This window comes from Bos indicus, chromosome 3 (genome assembly GCF_029378745.1).
Source record: "Bos indicus isolate NIAB-ARS_2022 breed Sahiwal x Tharparkar chromosome 3, NIAB-ARS_B.indTharparkar_mat_pri_1.0, whole genome shotgun sequence".
NCBI lineage: Eukaryota > Metazoa > Chordata > Mammalia > Artiodactyla > Bovidae > Bos > Bos indicus.
In genome coordinates, this window is record NC_091762.1 from 19,528,644 (window position 1) to 19,547,472 (window position 18,829).

Here is an 18,829-nt window from a genome sequence, read left to right on the forward strand (position 1 = left end):
TGTAGCAATACAGTGTCGAAAACAGGAGGTAAGATCCCTGCTTCCATGGAGATTCTCTTCCAGTGTAGAAGAGACAGAAAATAAACAGATAAATTAATTGATGAAACACTGTTAAGTGCTATGAAGACAATTTTTAAAGGGCATCATGATGGTGACAAGTTTGGGGAGTGATCTGACCAAAAGCAGGAACTGGCTTTGGAGGCACAGCCTGAAGGACTAGAAAGCAATTACTAGCACACTTGGCTGTTATCCCTTTAGTCCTTTGGAGATTTTTGGTGAATTGGGGGGCCTGTTAGTTCAAGAAGTGAGTTGATATTTACCCTTCTCACTTATGAACGAGCTTTATTAAGCAGACCAGTTCCAACTCACAAAGTAAATATTGATTTGTTATCCCCACCCCAGGGATTTTTATTCTTTAGGCTTTCTGAATTTCAAGTTGAGATCAAGAACCAACCCTGCCTCTTTAGGGTTAAGAACAGCACCCAGCACTGTTTCATGCATATTGTCTGGCATAAAACCCCTAAGACTGCCAGGTGATGGCAGAGACCACAGTGGGAGTAATTTCAGTCCTTACTCGATTAAATTTAATTCCTTTGGAAATGATTTACAAAACCTCTTCAGAAAAGTTTAAAGTAAACCGGCCTCAGCCAGGATTTGGTTCACCGCTCAGGCCCCAGATCCATCTATGTGGTGAGTTGTACCGGTGTCTCTCGAGTTCTGTAGTGTATCAGGAGGATGAAGAAATGTGACCCTTGGCAGCAGCAGAATGGCAGAGCAACAGGCCTTCCTAGGAAAAAGCCATCTTTCTCTCCAGGCTGTGGAAGAGAGGGTCTTCTATAGGTTGAAGATTACAAGGACAGCATGACCTCAAGAAGAATTACAAAAAGTTTACAAAAAGAACACAACACTCTCACCACCAGCTAACCAAAAACTTTCTTTCTCCTCTTCAGTTTTCCCCCTGAGAGAAGGAATTCCTTAGTTTATCCCGGGATGTGGCTGGAAATCTTAGTGGTTCTCTTTGTATCTTGTCTCCCTAGATTGACCTTTATTTTCCCCTCAAATAATTTATTTCAAAATGACTTTCTCTTGGATTGTAAAGATAAATTAGATGAATTTATATATGCAAGTAAATATATATATATGTATGTATATATGTGTGTGTGTGTGTGTGTGTGTGTTAGTTGCTCAGTCGTGTCTGACTCTTTGCGACTCTATGAATTGTAGCCTGCCAGGCTCCTTGGTCCGTGGGATTCTCCAGGCAAGAATACGGGAGTGGGTTGCCATTCTCTTCTCCAGGGGATCTTCCTGACCCAGGGATCAAACCTGGGTCTCCTACACTGCAGGCAGATTCTTTACCATCTGAGCCACCAGGGAAGCCCTGTGTATATATGTGTGTATATATATTATATATAATCCAAACTCTGTGATTGAAATAATTTTACATGTAAGATTCTGTTTTCCTTTTTCTAAACAGCTTGATTGAGGTATAATTGACACACAGTGAACTGCACACATATAAATATACAATTTGACTATATATATACATATACATGTATATATACATACACACACACACGTCTGTGAAACCCTCATAATCAAGAAAGTGAGAGGGTGAACGTACCCATCCACCAAAAACTGGGCTGTGGGATAGGGTGGAGGTAGCTATGTTCTCCCTAGGTTTTAAACTCTTGTTATCAATTTGTGCTCTTGAGTAATGAGACAAGATGAATCATTCATAACAATTTTTTTCCATAGAAGCAAGCAGACAAAAACAACTTCCCACCCACTTGGCAGACGATCAGTAGTTCATTAACCTAAATCATGTCACTGCACTGTCAGTCCCCTTTCTTCATTGTGTAGGGTATTCGGCTGGAATGCAAGGGCTGGGAAGAGTGCCCAGCTGGTGTCCCAAGCCAGTTCTTGGCTTCCCTGCATGGGAGCAGAAAGGGATTGTTGCCCTCAGTTCCCTGCCAGATCTGCTTTCCTGCAGTCCATCATCATCAGGTACCTTATTATTCAGTTTAGGGCCTCGGGTATAAGTTCCTTCTTCCCCTCTGGCTCCTCAGTTTTCCTCATGGTCTTAGACGAAGATATATTTATTTATCGTTCATTCTAAAACCAGCCTCTCCTCTTAGTGTCTAGACTTAATAATTTCTGTTCCTTTCCACCATTCAGCAATATTTATTGAAAACCCACCAGGTACCAGACACTGTTTTAGGCTCCTGGAATATTAAAGAAGTCAAAACAGACAGAAACCCCTGCCTTCATGAGTTGACATCCTAAGTGAAGTAGGACAACTAAAAGCTAGAATCTTATTTCCACTAGCCTCCCTTTCTTCTCTATCATCTTCAATAATCCTTCCCTGTGATACCTTCCTTATGACCTGAAGATGTATAGGAGGAATTTAGCCCCATTCTTTTGAAGATTGAAGCTGTCTTATTTCTTTCCTTTCTGTTTACTATGTCTGAGTCAAGCACTTTATTTTATGCGAGGGTTCCAAGTCCTCTCGTCCCTCCTCTGCAGGTGAGTTCAGAAACTGAAGGCTTTTCTTAGTCCTCCCTACACTGAATGGCTTCCTGGTGTTCCATATTCCTTTCTCCTTGGGTTCCTACACCAATGCTCTGTCCATGATCTACTACTCCAGCTCCTCCCCTGCCTCCTACGTGGGAGTGTCTTCCCCGTCCCCTGACTGTGGACAAGGTTTTTTCCTCTCCCCCTACTCTTCTCTCTCACTCTCATGCTTCCTACTGACACCTCCAAAAGTAGACATCTCTCCAAGCTCTGTTTTAAACACTGACCTCTCATCAGCGTACGAAATCTGTACTTCTAACTTGCTCCAGGATTTCTGCACTTGTGCATCTCACCTTTGCTTAGGACACATACAAACCAGGTGCACTAAATTCCTTAGTAAACAGTTCTCCTTCCCAACTTCCCTGCCTCTGCTAATTATAGTCCTCCTTCTCTCCAGTATCAGGAGCAACTCCAGGCTTAGAACTGTACTAGAGACTAGCTGCTAAGAAAACTAGCCAGCTACCCTGATTCAGGGGATAAACAAACCATTATATAAATAAATAAAGCAAATTCATGGGAAGATGTGGGGGTTAATCCTAATCTTAGCAAAGGAATCTAGAAAACAGTCTTTGATTTCAAATGAAGACAACCAATACTAGGTTGAAGTCAGAGGACAAAGAAGGAATGTGCAGGGTACGGGAGTGAATGGAGAGGAAGTGGAGGGTGGCTCACAGCCTCAGAAAAGGGGGATTTAAAGCAGGAAGAGAGGCAAGATAGGAATCTAGAGTCGGTTATCTGCTGATCCTCTAACCTGGGACGGCTAGCTCAGATAGGATTTTGCTCCCATTAGTGAATTGATGTGGAATGACAGTGACAAAAATCAGGAAACTCAATTGTCACAGCCAATAAGAAGCTAAAAAAGACATTATCCTGGAATAGAAAAAAGATATGAAACTAAAAACCAAGGAAATCTGAAGAGAGTACGGACTTTGTCAATAGCAATATGTCAATATTGGCTCATTAATTGCTATAAATACGCCATGTTAATGTAATACGTTAATAATAGGAAAAATTGGGCATAAGGTATCTGAGAACCATCTCTTACTATCTTTGCAACTTTTCTGTAAATCTAAAATTAATCCTAAATCATTTATTAAAAAATAAAAGCAGTAAACTCTAATGAACTCTTGATTTTGAAAGTTCAGCTCCCTAAGCTCATGGTGAAGGACCTATCACTGAGAGAATCCCTGTCGGAGAAACCTGGTAAAGACACTATTATTATTCCCCAAACCTAGGAACACTGCTGTTGTCTTTGATGTCTTCCTCTCCCAGGCCCTTTACATCTGAGCTATCATCAAGTAATATTGATTAAGAAAGGTTTGTTTTTGGTTACACCACTCAGCTTGCAGGATCTTAGCTCCCTCCAGACCCCAGCAGTGAAAGCACAGAGTCCTAATCAGTGGACCACCACGGAATTCGCTGTTTGAAATTTAAAATATCTCTCATCTAGAAGTTTCAGTGTATAACACAAAAATCTTCATTTCTGTTTTGGAAAAAACAATGCTGCAAATAAAAGCAAAAGACTCATAAGTCAGGATTATTTATAATTCATATAACAAGCAAAGGGTTAATTTCTTTAATTTATATAAAGTACAAAGACAACCGAATAGGAAAATGAACAAAGGGTAGCAACAGGAGATGCAAAAACAGAGAAAAAATGGTTAATAAATAAACATGAGAAAAAATGTTCAGCTTCACACATGATTAAATACATGCAAATTAAAATAACTACAAAACACCTCTTTAGTATGTTAGCTGCTTGGTCATGTCTCTTTGCAACCCCACGGACTGTAGCCAGCCAGGCTCCTCTGTTCATGGAATTCTCCAGGCAAGAATACTGGAGTGGGTTGCCATTTCCTTCTCCAGGAGATCTTCTCAACCCAGGGATTGAACCCAGGTCTCCTGCATTGCAGGCAGATTCTTTACCACTGAGCCACCAGGGAAGCTCAAAATACCTCTTCAGCTGATCAGATTGGCAAATATTTTTTCCACTATTTTTTTTTTAGAATGATATTGTTGTTGTTTGGTCAATAAGTTGTATCCAACTCTTTTGCGACTCCATGGACTGTAACCCAACAGGCTTCTCTGTCCATGGGATTTCCCAGGCAAGAATACTGGAGTGGGTTGCCATTTCCTTCTCCAGGGGATCTTCCATTCTTTACCACTGAGCCACCAGGAAAGCCCAGATTGACAACTTTTTTTAAGTTTGGAAATTTGTGAAGTTGGCAAGCTATATTTAAGAACATAAATTCTCAAATTTTCTTGGTATGAGTGAGAACTGGTACAAACTTTTTAGAGAGCAACAAGGCAATAATGATCATTATTTGAAATACAAATATACTTCAATGTAGCAGCAATTCTACTGCTAGTGTAGTGTATGAATATAATTGGATGATATGCCAAAGCGTGTGTGTGTGTGTGTAACAAGGGTAGTTCTTTTGGCATAATTCCTAAAAGTAAAAATTCATAAACAAAGTATTGTCCAGAGTAATTGGAGACTTGAAAAATAAATCATGATACATCTATACCACAGACGTTAAAAGGATGAAAGTAGATTTATATATGTCTATATAAAAATACCACCAAAGATTGAATTTTTAAAAAAGGAAACTATAAGAAGGAAAAAAGGAAGGGTATTTATAATATGATCTCATTTATGCAATTAAATATGCATACACAAACATAAAGACACGACCAGCGACAAGACCAGCTACAAGACCAGCAAAGTGAAAATGACATGAGGCCTCTTGTTTAAAAGTTAAGAATTTCAAGGTGGGGGGAAGGGATAAATTAGGAGTATGGGATTAACAGATACACATTACTATATATAAAATAGATAAAAACAAGCAACAAGGGTTTACTGTATAGCACAGGGAACTATATTTTATATCTAATAATAACCTATAATGGAAAATAATCTGTATTTTTATATAAAATAAACATTTTATTAATTTTATTTTATATAAAATTATGTATAGTATATATATAACCCAATCAGTTTGCTGTACATTTGAAACTAACACAATATTATAAATCAACTATAATTTTTTTTTTAAGTTAGGAATTTCAGGACAGTAACAACAGCAGAGCATTAAACCAAGCTCAAGGCCCTTCTGAATGCAATCTGTGACTGGACAAGTCACACAGTTGAGAAACTGGTCCTCTCTCTACATTTGGTTCATCCTCATGATTTGCAAGTTCTGTATTTGTCAATTTGCCTACTTACTAAAATTTATCTGTAATTCCCCAATCAGTACTCATAAGGTTTTCATGGTCAATCCCAGACAAATCCAGAGCAACAACCAATCTGAGTCATGGGACAGTTACGTTCCCAGCTGAGGCCCAGCAGCAACACTCCGCCTCTTGTTTCAGCTCTCATCCTGCCAAGTGTCCCATTCACGGTCTACTTAGTGCTGTTTTTCAGGTTTGTTTTTGCGGGTGATTTCACTGTTTTCAGCGGCCCCCAATGGTAGTGCTTACGTGCTTCCAGGTGCAAGAAGGCTGAGCTGTGCCCTACAGAGAAAACAGGTGTTAAATAAGCTTCCTTCAGGCAGGATTTAGAAGGCTGTTAGTCACAAGTTAATGAAACAACAGTTATTAAAGAAGGTGTCTTTTGACAGAAACACAAAACAAAGTTATGAATTTATTAGTTGAAAATGTTCTGATCATAGGCTTGCAAGAACCTACCCTGTATTTCCCCCCAGGAGCAATGGTATTTGCTAATTCAACGTTGGAGGCAACATTATAGAAAGCAACCTCCTTGAAATAAAAGAGAGTCAACTGTTTATTGATAGCTATGTGCTTAAAACTCATCTGAGATACACAAGAAACTGTTAAAGAGTGGTTGCCTTTGTGAAACTAGACTTGAGGTGAGGAAGAGACGGGAGATTTTGTTTTTCATTTTATGCCTTTATGTACTATTCGATTTTTTTAACTCTAAGTATGCTGTTCTGTGCTGTGCATAGTCGCTCAGTCATGTGTGAATCTTTGTGATCCCATGGACTGTAACCCACCAGGCTCCTCTCCCCATGGGGATTCTCCAGGCAAGAATACTGGAGTGCCATGCCCTCCTCCAGGAAACCTTCCCAACCCAGGGATCAAACCCAGGTCTCCTGCATTGCAGCAGATTCTTTACCATCTGAGCCACCAGGGAAGCCCAAGAATACTGGAGTGGGTAGCCTATCCCTTCTCCAAGGGAACTTGCCTACCCAGGAATTGAACCGGGGTCTCCTGCATTGAACCGGGGTCTCAGGCAGATTCTTTACCAGCTGAGCTACCAGGGAAGCTCAACTTTAAGTATATCTTACCTTTATTTTTTTGAAAATAAATTAAAAACCATATATCTCAACCAACAAAGACTGACCATATAGCACAGGAACTCCACTGAATATTCTATAATAACCTAAATGGGAAAAAAATTGAAAAGGAATAGATACATGTATAACTGAATCACTTTGATATATACCTGAAACTAACACAACATTGTTAATCAACTATGCTTCAATATAAAATAAAAATTAAAAGAATAAATAAAACCATATATCTCAAAATTTCCCCTCATCTCCTCCATGTCTAATGTAATATTAAATTAGGTTCTCACTGCCTCAAGCCAGAATTTTTGTAACTGCCTCCTAATTGTCCTTCCTTCTAATTTTCTCTTCTCCAATCTTCATCTGCCAGATGAATCTTCCAAATAGGCCACATTCATCATGAAATGTTCCAACCATTCGTCATTGCCCATTAAAGCAAATCTAGCTTTCAGAGTCTTATGTAATCAGACCTCAACCTTATCTCTCCCTATTCCCCAGTTCTACTGTCTGACCATCCCTTCTCACCCCCACCTCTTCTGTAGCACTGACCATGCCACATACTTTTGCCTGGATCCAGCCCACATCTCTGTCCATTATTTGGTTCTACTAAAATAAGTGAAATTTCTTTTCTCCTATGATTTTTCCTGTTTTTGAATTTTTATGGCACTAAACTACAAAAGGAGTGTTTCATTTATATGTTATCTATAACTCTCGAATTGTATATATTTATTTAAACAACACATGTGTTTATGGACTTCCCTGGTGGCTCAACTGGTAAAGAATCCTCCATACTTTTGCCTGGATCCAGCCCACATCTCTGTCCATTATTTGGTTCTACTAAAATAAGTGAAATTTCTTTTCTCCTATGATTTTTCCTGTTTTTGAATTTTTATGGCACTAAACTACAAAAGGAGTGTTTCATTTATATGTTATCTATAACTCTCGAATTGTATATATTTATTTAAACAACACATGTGTTTATGGACTTCCCTGGTGGCTCAACTGGTAAAGAATCCTCCCACAATGTGAGAGACCTGGGTTTGATCCCTGGGTTGGGAAGATCTCCTGGAGAAGGAAACAGCTTCCCACTTCAGTATTCTGACCTGGACAATTCCATGGACTGTGTAGTCCATGGGGTCATAAAGAGTCGGACACAACTGAGTGACTTTCACACTATGCATTTATTCTATATGTCAGACACTATTCTTTTACATATATTACCTCATTTAATCTTCACGATGATCTCATAAAGTAGGTGGTATTATGCGTGTGTGTTCCTCGTGGCCACCTGGACTGTAGCCCGCCAGGCTCCACTGTTTCTGGAATTTTTCAGGCAAGAATACTGGAGTGGGTTGAATTTCTTCCTCCAGGGGATCTTCCTGACCTAGGGATCCAACCTGGCCAACTGCATTGCAAGAGGATTCTTTACCACTAGCACCACCTAGGAAGCCCAGGTGGTATTATTGTTCAGTTGCTAAATTGTGTCTTGATTCTGCAACTACAGTACACAAGCTTCCCTGTCCTTCACTATCTCCTGGAGTTTGCTCAGATTCATGTCCATTGAGGTGGTGGTACTAACCATCTCATCTTTTGCTGCCCTCTTCTCCTTTTGCCTTCAATCTTTCCCAGCATCAGAGTCTTTTCCAATGAGTGGGCTCTTTGCATCATGTGGCCAAAGTATTGGAGCTTCAGCTTCAGCATAGTCCTTCCAGTGAATATTCAGGGTTGATTTCCTTTAGGATTGACTGGTTTGATCTCCTTGCTATCCAAGGGATTCTCAAGAGTCTTCTCCAGCACCACAATTCGAAGTCATCAGTTCAGTGCTCAGCCTTTCTTTATAGTCCAACTTTTACAGCCATACATGACTACTGGAAAAGCCATGACTATATGGACTTTTGTCGGCAAAATGATATCTTTGCTTTTTAATACACTGTCTATGTTTGTCATAGTTTTCGTTCCAAGGAGCAAGCATCTTTTAATTTCATGGTTGCAGTCACTGTTTGCAGTGATTTTGGAGCCCAAGAAAATAAACTCTGTCACTGCTTCCACTTTTCCCCATCTATTTGCCAGAAGTGATGGGACTGGATGCCATGATCATGACCATCTCCTGCCCTCCACCCTGCAGCCTACCCACATTGGGTCCTTCCAAAGTGCATGGAGAAATGCATAGTTTTAAGATTCATGTAGGCCTGTGTTTGCAACTTGGCTCTACCACTTACTGTGTCACCTTAGACAAGTTACTGAAGTTTTCTGAGCTATAGTCAGGCATCTGAATGTGATTATGTTATTGCTAATATGGCAATTGCTAAGAGTAGGCACCACCTTCCCTGGTGGCTCAGTGATAAAGACGCCTGCCAACACAGGAGACGCAGGTTTTATCCCTGGGTCAGGAAGTTCCCCTGGAGAAGGAAATGGCAACCCAATTCAGTATTCTTACCTGGAAAATCCCATGGACAGAGAAGCCTGGTGGGCTACAGTCCATAGGGTCACAGAGTCGGATGTGATTGAGCATGCATGCAAGAGTAGGCACTGACTACACGCCAAGCACAATTCTAAGCGTTTTACATACAGGAACTGTCGATCTTCATAACTCTATGAGGAGGTGCTATTATTGTGTTGTCTTCATCTTACAGATGAGGAAACAGAGGCGCAGAGAGGTGAAGTAACTTTCCCAATAACATACAGCTAGACAAGGAGCAGGCTGACCAACCTTTATAGCACTATCATGAAGCTATGAAGAGGTAACATGCATGAAATATCTGATGTATGCTGCTGCTGCTGCTGCGTCACTTCAGTCGTGTCCGACTCTGTGCAACCCCGTAGACGGCAGCCCACCAGGCTCCACCATCCCTGGGATTCTCCAGGCAAGAACACTGGAGTGGGTTGCCTTTTCCTTCTCCAATGTGTGAAAGTGAAAAGTGAAACCAAAGTCGCTCAGTCGCGACCCCATGGACTGCAGCCCACCAGGCTCCTCCATCCATGGGATTTTCCAGGCAAGAGTACTGGAGTGGGTTGCCATTGCCTTCTCCATCTGATGTATGAGGACTCTGTAAATATCTCCTCTGTATCAGCTGGGATTAGTTTGGGCTTCCCTGGTGGCTCAGATGGTAAAGAATCTGCCTGCAATGCAGGAGACTCAGGTTTGATCCCTGGGTGGGGAAGATCCCCTGGAGAAGGGAATGGCAACCCACTCCAGTATTCTTGCCTGGAAAATCTGTGGACAGAGGAGCCTGGCAGGCTACAATCCATAGGGTCACAAAGAGTCAGACACAACTGAGCGAGTAACACTTTCACTTCACTTTCACATAAAACAGGAAATGTGAGTAAGAGTGATTTAAACAAATTGAAACTTTAGTTCTCTCTTATGGGGAAGTTCAAAATAGGCACAGCAGGCCTGGTAGGGTGACTCCATCCTATTAGGGACTCAGGCTCCTTCTACATCTCTATTCCGCTCTCCTTAGCCCATGGCTTCCATCCTCAGGGTTGTCTCCTGGTAACAAGATTTGCAGCTGCAGATACCACATCCATTCTAAGCAGCAGCAATGAGGCTGAGGCAAAGGGGAGACCTCCCAGTGAAGTCAACCATCTTTAAAGGTTGTTCTAAGAAACCCCCTCCAATAAGCTAGGAAATGGCAACCCACTCCAGTGTTCTTGCCTGGAGAATCCCAGGGGTGGGGGAGCCTGGTGGGCTGACGTCTATGGGGTCACACAGAGTCAGACATGACTGAAGTGACTTAGCAGCAGCATTGACACTTCGAATAATATAAGGGCTCTCTGTCAGTAAGGAGCCATGAAAGATTGGGTACTGACGACCAGTCTCCTCTCTCACAGCATTAAGATGCCCCATCCAACCCTACACACTGACATGTCAGAGACCTCTCATTCAACAGTCTTCTGAGATCCAACTTTCATTTCTTCTGCTTTTGTGTCAACTTCCTGTCCTGTCTTCTTCAAACCCTTTATTCTTTTTTTTTTTTTCTTCTTCTTTTGGCTGTGCCAGGTCTTTGTTGTGGCATGTGTGATTTTCACCTGTGGCATATGGGATGTCCCTGACCAGGGACTGAACCAGAGTCCCCTGCATTGAGAGCACGAAGTCTTACTCACTGAATCATCAGGGAAGTTCCAAACCCTTTATTCTTAGGTGGGTGACAGACAAGAAAGAGCATCTTCATCCTTAAATGATCCAAGGGTTAAAAACCATTCATTCATTCACTTGACGAATCTTCACTGAATACCAGCTCTTCATCAGAAACCATATGAAGCACTTGAGATACACAATGAAAACACATGTTCTAGGGCCTCATTTAGCTTAGAGTCTAAAGGAGAAAAATACATTGTTTAGAGAGATAACTATTCTTTACCAATCAATTATGATTCTCTTGAAGAAGGGGTGCATCACCAAGCCGAGGAGAATCAAGAAAGGTTTCACCAATGGAGTGACATTAAAGAGAAAACTGATGGACAGGTGGGAGTGGGCCCAGGAAGGATGGCACATCCCAGGCAAGGAGGCATGTCAGTACATAGAGTATGCGGGGAAGACAAAGCTGGACACAGAATGCCCAGGGTGCAATGCCAGGAGATGAGGTCTAAGAGGTAGGAAGGGACTGGAATGTGAATTCAGTTTTTTTATCACGAAAGTTGACTCAAGCCTGTGAGTGACGAGGAACCATTGAAGCATAACACGGTGAGTCACATGTTAGATGGGGTTGAGGGTGCGAGAGGACAGAGGTAGGGGCCTCTGTTAGGAGGCTATTTACATAGTTTAAGAAATGATGAACTGGGGACTTCTCTGGTGGTCCAGTGGTTAAGACTCCAAGCTCTTAATGCAGGGAGCCTGGGTTCAATTCCTGGTCAAGAACTAGATTCCACATGTCGCAATTAAGAGTTTGCATGCCACAACTAAAAGATTGAGCGTGCTGCAGCTGAAGATCCCAATTGCTACAACAAAGATCAGAGATCCTGTGAGCGGTGGCTGAGACCAAGTGCCCCCAAATACATGCATTTTTTTTTTTTAAAAAGGAAATGATGAATTAAGACATAGTTGGGAGAATGGAAAGAAAAGTTTGAGTGTGAGAGATGAACACAGTCAATAAACACAACATTTTTCCTTCAGGCCTTAGCAGTCAAATCCTTCTGGATGGTAACTAATGCCAATGGCCGTCAGCGGTCTCCAGACTGATGAAAGTAGGATGGATACGCTCCACATGCTCACCCTCATCCTGGGGGCCCAGTCCTCTCTATATATGAAAATTTTCTTTGGCAACCCACTCCAGTATTCTTGCCTCGGAAATCCTGTGGACAAGAAGAGCCTGGTGGGCTACAGTCCATGGGGTCACCAAGTCAGACATGACTTAGCACAAAAAATGACAACAGCCCTACTTCTAGATTCACAAAAACCTCCTGTTTCCTCCATGCCTTTTGCAGGCTTTCATTAACCTGGGTTCCTAAATGGCTACATGGAGGAGTGCTGCTCTGCAACCCTCAGTTCAGTCGCTCAGTCGTGTCTGACCGAGACCCCATGGACTGCAGCATGCCAGGCTTCCCTGTCCATCACCAACTCCCAGAGCTTGCTCAAAGTCATGTCCATCAAGTCGGTGATGCCATCCAACCATCTCATCCTCTGTTGTCTCCTTCTCCTGCCTTCAATATCTCCTAGCATCAGGGTCTTTTCCAATGAGCCAGTTCTTCGCATCAGGTGGCCAAAGTATTGGAGTTTCAGCTTCAGCATCAGACCTTCCAATGAATATTCAGGACTGATTTCCTTAAGGATTGACGGATTTGATCTCCTTGGAGTCCAAGGGACTCTCAAGAGTTGTCTCCAACACCACAGTTCAAAAGTTATACAACCCTAGAAGCAAGAAATAAACTACTGTATGTGAGCTATGTTCTTTACTTGGATCTTTCTATTATAGCAATTATCCTAACACAACATGCTTCTACTATTTCTTTTACGAGAGTAGCTCTGCTCAGAAAGAAATTCTCAGTAAATCTTTGGAGTGGGAGGTTAAGAACAAGCTGTTAATGTAGGATGTAGTATAGCCTCTGGATGCGCATGGAACAGTGGTCCAAGTTAGGAAAAATGTTTCAGGCTGTGGAGGTCCCTTAACACTAAAGTGTTTCTGTAGTTGGTCCTCACGCTGCAGGATCTCATTTCAAAATAAAATTCCACTTAGGAAAAAGTTGGAGGGTTTCTCTTAAGTTCAAATATTAAAAGGGTGTAGTAGAAAGAAGTACATGGAGCTGCCTTGTATGCAGTATCTGTCTATTCAACAAAAGCTTGCTGATTCTGACTCCGACCGCCCAAGCCCTTCCGAGAGTAGAGCCTCCCTCAAGCGAGGCTTGGGATGGGGGAGGGGGTGAGGTGGGGTATTTTCTATAACAGAAACATCTTTTCTCAGCTAAGATTCTCCCTCACTTGTTTTGTGGTGGTGTCTGTCATGCCTTGACAGCAGGAAGTCCTTTCTTTTTTTTACATTTTAATATCTGTTTATTTATGCCTGCTCTGAGTTTTTGTTGCTCCATGTGGGTTTCACTAGTTGTGGCGAGTGAGGGCTACTCTCCAGCTGTGGTGTGTGAACTTCTCGTTGCTGTGGCTTCTCATTGTGGAGCACAGGCTCTAGGGCGGGTGGGCTTTAGTAATTGCGTCGTGTGGGGTCCTCCCGGACCAGCGATCGAGCCCTTGTCCCCTGCATTGCTAGGCAACTTCTTAACCACTGGACCACCAGGGAAGCCCAGGAAGTCCTTCTTGAATTATAACTTTCTTTCCTCCTTCTGTAGTGGCAGAATCTCTCCATGTTCTCAGTGGAGGTAGAAAGAGTGCTGGCAACTGGCAGAGTGGTCTATGTCAGAGACATAAACAGAGAGATGAGTACACAGACGGTCATAAATCCACTTTCTCAGAGGTAAAAGGGAAGAGCCCATATGCCTGGGTTGGCTGTTCCTTCATACAAGAGGACTAGTTCTCAAAAAAAAGTGTGTGGTTGAGGAAACTGCCAGCTTTTAGCACCCCGAAGGTTTATTTAATTAGGTAATTCATTTATTTATTTACCTCCTCTGACACTGAATAATTAACTTGCCTCACTGCCCTACTGCCAGAAGGCAGCAGCAATCTACCTAAGAAAGGCACAGCTATGGGCAGGTACCTGGGTTCTCCTTCTGACTTGTTTCAAATCACTAGAGGAGGATACTGTGTATATAGCTGCATCATTTCTCCTCTACAAAACATGAAAGGGGATTGCTTTCCTCCCAGGAGAGAATACGTTTGCTTCTACAGAAGTTCTCTATAAGAAGAGTTAACTGAAGGCCATGCTGAAATAAAAAGCATATCAATTTAATCCTGATACAAGGTCAATCTCTTCTAAGTTTTAAAATGAAGAACTTGGGACTTCCTTGATGGTCTAGTGGTTAAAACTCTACTTCCAGAGCAGGGGCGTAGGTTCATTGCCTGGTCAGGGAACTAAGACCTCACATGAGTACGTTTGTGCTAAGTCACTTCAGTCATGTCCAGCTTTTTGTGACCCTATGGACTGTACCCTGCCAGGCTCCTCTGTCCATGGGATTCTCCAGGGAGGAATATAGGAGTGGGTTGCCATGCCCTCCTCCAAGGGACCTTCCTGACCCAGGGATTGAACCTGTGTCTCTTATGTCTCCTGCACTGGCAGGCGGGTTCTTTACCACTAGTGCCACCCGGGAAGCCCAAGATCTCGCATGCCGAGTAGCAAATAAACAAAGAAAATGAAGAACTTGAAGTACATAACTACAGCACACATTTTTTTGTTTGTTTTTGTCAGTTGTGCTGTGACGCTTGCGTGATAGGATCTCAGTTCTCTGACCAGGGACTGATCCCAAGCCACGGTAGTGAAAGTCCAGAATCACGACCAGAATCCTAACCACTAGGTCACCAGGGAACTCACTACAGCACTAAAATTTAAGCCTGTTTAAATTCTATATTGTAATAAACTAAAGCATGAGAGAGAGAAAAGGAAAGAGGAAAGCAAGAAAGAAAAAAGAAAATTCAGATGATAAGAGACTAAGAAGTAATAAGAGGAAGAAGGAAGTGAGAGGCAGATGGTTTTTCCAGAGCCAGAGAGGAAAATGACAGAAACAAGACAGGGAAAGAGAGATGTGGGGAGAACCAAAGAGTGAGCAGAAGCCTTGTGCCAGGCGTTTTATATGCATCATTCCACACTTGTTCAATGTGCCTTCATCATACAGTTAAGGTTTGAAGCAGGGGAATGATATTATCAGATGGACATTTTTAAAAGGTACTTATTTATTTTTGCCCACGCTGGGTCTTTCCTGCTGTGCATAGGCTTTCTCTAGCTGTGAGCAGGAGCTACTCTTCATTGCAGAGCACAGGCTGTAGGCGAGCAGGCTTCAACAGTTGCAGTGCATGGGCTTAGTCGCTCTGCAGCACGTGGTATCTTCCCGGACCAGGGATCGAACACATGTCTCCTGCATTGGCGGTCAGATTCTTAGCCACTGGACCACCAGGAAAGTCCCACATGGTCATTTTTAAAAGACCACTGTAGCTGCAGGGAGGGCCATGGGTGAATGCAGGCAGACAATTTTGGAGGCTGTTGTGGAAATCAAGGAGAGAGATGATGCCAGCTTGGATTAGCATGGAGGCAGGAAGAATATAGAGGAGCAGAGAGAAGTATGGAAATTTCAGGTGGAAGAATAAATGAACTAAGCCCTTCTATGTGTTCTCATTGTACCTTACACTTCTCTCATCGTTGCCTTTATTACGTCTTACTGAAATTACCTTTTTACTCATCTGTGTTTCCTTCTAGACTTGGGCTGCCCAACATCACTAGTCATATGTGGAATCTGAGCAGTGCAATGTGAGATGAGCTCTAAGTGTAAAATACACACTGAATTATAACAATTCAAAATAAAAAATGCAAATATTAATAATTTCTATATTGCTGCATATTAAAATGTATATATATATATTTGGTGGACATAAAATACATTATTAAAATTAATGTTATTGGTTTCTTTTGAATGTCTTTATGGGGCTACCAGAAAATTTTAAATTACATATATGGCTCACCTTATGTTCCTACTGAACAGCACTATGAAAGAATATAAGAACTGAGGTATCTCCAAGGCCTACCACTTATTTAAATAAGCATTGAATGAGTAAATACATTTGGCCAGGTCACATTCAAATTCTGACTGCAGGTATGTATTACTGATGAAGGCTTTCAGTGTTGGTTCATATCGTTAACAATGTCGGCTTCACTGTTGGCTGAAAAAGAGTATGTTTTCTAAATCAGTTAGACCCAACATTGCCCAGAATTTGGTTAAAAATTTTAGAATACTTCTGCGAGCTATCTGCTTGTCTTAGATATTTGTCTACTAAAGAACACAGTTCACTTGTGGCTCAGTCCCTCTGGAGACCGTGTGGCACAGGCATGGTTCCATAACTGAGGACCATCTTAAAGCAGGCATTCTAAAGGCAATGACGCAAACGCGAAACAGAATACCTACACATCGCCATCTGTGAATCTCTTCTGAAGCTGTGACTTCATTTTCACTCAGTAGTTGAGCACCTTGCCAAATCTGTGCTTCTACAGAGCTCGGGTACTTGAGCCAAAGGAAATGAGCACAGTGTCCAGCTGACTCTGCGGTCACAGCCAATTCAAGTGGAACACTTACATGTCTTTTGAACACATCAGCACTACTCTTGTTTTATTCCCCTGCAGCTTTACATGCGCTGTGCTTAGCTGTCAAGTCACATCAATCAGAAAGAACAATTTTATGAGCCAGTAGGGGTCTGGCATGTTGTATCTCTCAGAACCCTTTTAATTAATTCACTAAAGTCTTTAAGGAAACAGCTTGGTAAATATCTTCAGCAAGTTTCCACTGCTTAGCAGTCTGACAGCATTAAAATAAACTAGAGCTCCATGTTCTGTTTTAACCTTTTCCAAACATGCTTACTACTGAATATAGCTAAGGGCAGAAACACAAAAGAAAATTCAGCCTTAATTCCTCCATGGAATCATATGACTTGCAGAGCTCCCAGCCTCTCCCAATGAATGATGTAATGGAAGCTGGGGCCCACTAATCGCTTTTGACATGAATAACTTGAATAACTTGTAGAAACCTTTTTTCCCCCTGATTTGTGTCAAGTAAGCTTAGCTTTTCCACATTTAAGAAAACTGCTCAAGCTCCATACTAACAAGAGGCGAGGGCCTACTAGGTACACATTTTTTTCCCCCTAAAATTTTAAGTAATCCACATTCCAAGGTCAAGAGAGAGCCTGCATCTGGTGAAAGGTTTAGGGCAGACACCTCCACGCTAAGCGTCATTGATGACGTCATTGCGCTACTGGATCCCCATCCTGGCGTTTTCCCTACGTGTATAGTAAGGAACACGCCATGTTCATTCATTCAACCAGTATTTACTGTTTGCCATGAGCAAAGCACTTTGGAGCATATCTAGATAAATAATAAATAGTTATCAGTTAATGAGTCCCTATTGTAATCTAGGTATCTTAAAATACACAACACTGCCATGAGATTAACTCCATTTCACTGCAAAATAAAACAAGGTCTCTAATTTGAGTTTACATTTCACAAAGATTTCTGGTGCATAGCATGGTATAGGCGTGTGTGTGTGTGTTCTGGTGTATAACGTGGTATAGATGTGTGAGTGTGTGTGTACTCAGTTGCATCTGACTCTTTTTGACCTCAAGGACTGTAGTCTTCCAGGCTCCTTTGTGCATGTAATTTTCCAGGCAAGAATACTGGAGTGGGTTGCCATTTCCTTCTCCAGGGATCTTCCTGACCCAAGTATCAAACTTGCATCTCTTGCATCTCCTGGACTGGCAGACGGATTCTTTACCACTATGCCACTTGGGAAGCCCGATATAGACTATGTGTATATACATAAATGCTGTTTCTGATGAAATTGACAGGTATATCAGATTATTTAATCCATAATACCCAACAGTATTCTGAACTAAACACTCCTCAAATGTTTGCTGACATACCAAGCAGGAAAGAGAGAGACTGTGTTCCATCCATACTAAGAACAGCATGGGAAAAGATAATTAGAAATGCATGCAGCAATAAAGCAAAATTTCCTAAATCTGAATGAGAAACTAGGTAAATTACCTACCCATCGAGATTTTTCAAAAATAATCTTAATTAAACCTGGGCTGAGTTATGATCGTACCACTTTTAGAAGGGCCATGTATTAGAATGAAGTAAAACAAAACCTCAAAGTCATAACCCATGGAAATGTTCATTACTTACCAGGGTGATGTTTTAGAGAGTCGGCCTCCATTGGCAAAATTACTATCGCACCGAAATCTTATTCTAAGTATCTGGTGAGGGTAAATGAGAGCCTTCGAGCCTGATCTTTCCAAATGTAATTTACATCTAAATTAATTTGAGAGAGAGAAAAGAAAGAAAAACTCTATGTTTAAAAGTCGCCTTTTAATTTTTCCTCCGGGTCACCTCTTCTGCACTCTTAATATGGCTCCCTTCACGGAGTCGGAGGCCAAAACAGCATCATGACAAAAAAGAAATTATCAAAAAAAAAAGACGAGTGGCTTGACAACCCAAGCCACTCACTGGGTTCGGGAGACCAAGGCCCCATCCTTAACTCCCCGGCCGCCAGCGCCCCCTCACGGGCAGCAGCTGCTCAACCGAGGAGAGCCGGCAGCCACTGCCCTTTGGGAGACTTCAGGGCTATCTTCTCCCCTGCGCCCCGCCCCGCTACCCCCGCCCCGCTACCCCCGCCCCGCTACCCCCGCCCCGCTACCCCCGCCCCGTCCCGCCCCCGCCGCTGGCGCCTCCGCACTCTTCTGCAGCCCAGCCCCCGGCGTTCGCCGCTCCCGCTGCTCTTGCTGGCGCTTTCCGCACACCCACCCACACGTCAAACGCCCTCTTTTCCCCTGAAAAGTTTCTAGACGGTAGGGACTATTTTCTTCTAAT

General features: G+C 42.3%; 1 long non-coding RNA gene across 1 annotated transcript; it reads right to left on the reverse strand.

Moving 5' to 3' along the window:
- Window positions 1-561: 561 nt before the first annotated feature.
- LOC139182124 (uncharacterized) lies at window positions 562-18,587 on the reverse strand. Its single transcript, XR_011565689.1, has 2 exons — window positions 18,146-18,587; window positions 562-6,084 (listed from the first exon to the last, which is right to left on the reverse strand). It is a non-coding gene; the product is annotated as an uncharacterized lncRNA (long non-coding RNA).
- Window positions 18,588-18,829: the final 242 nt, after the last annotated feature.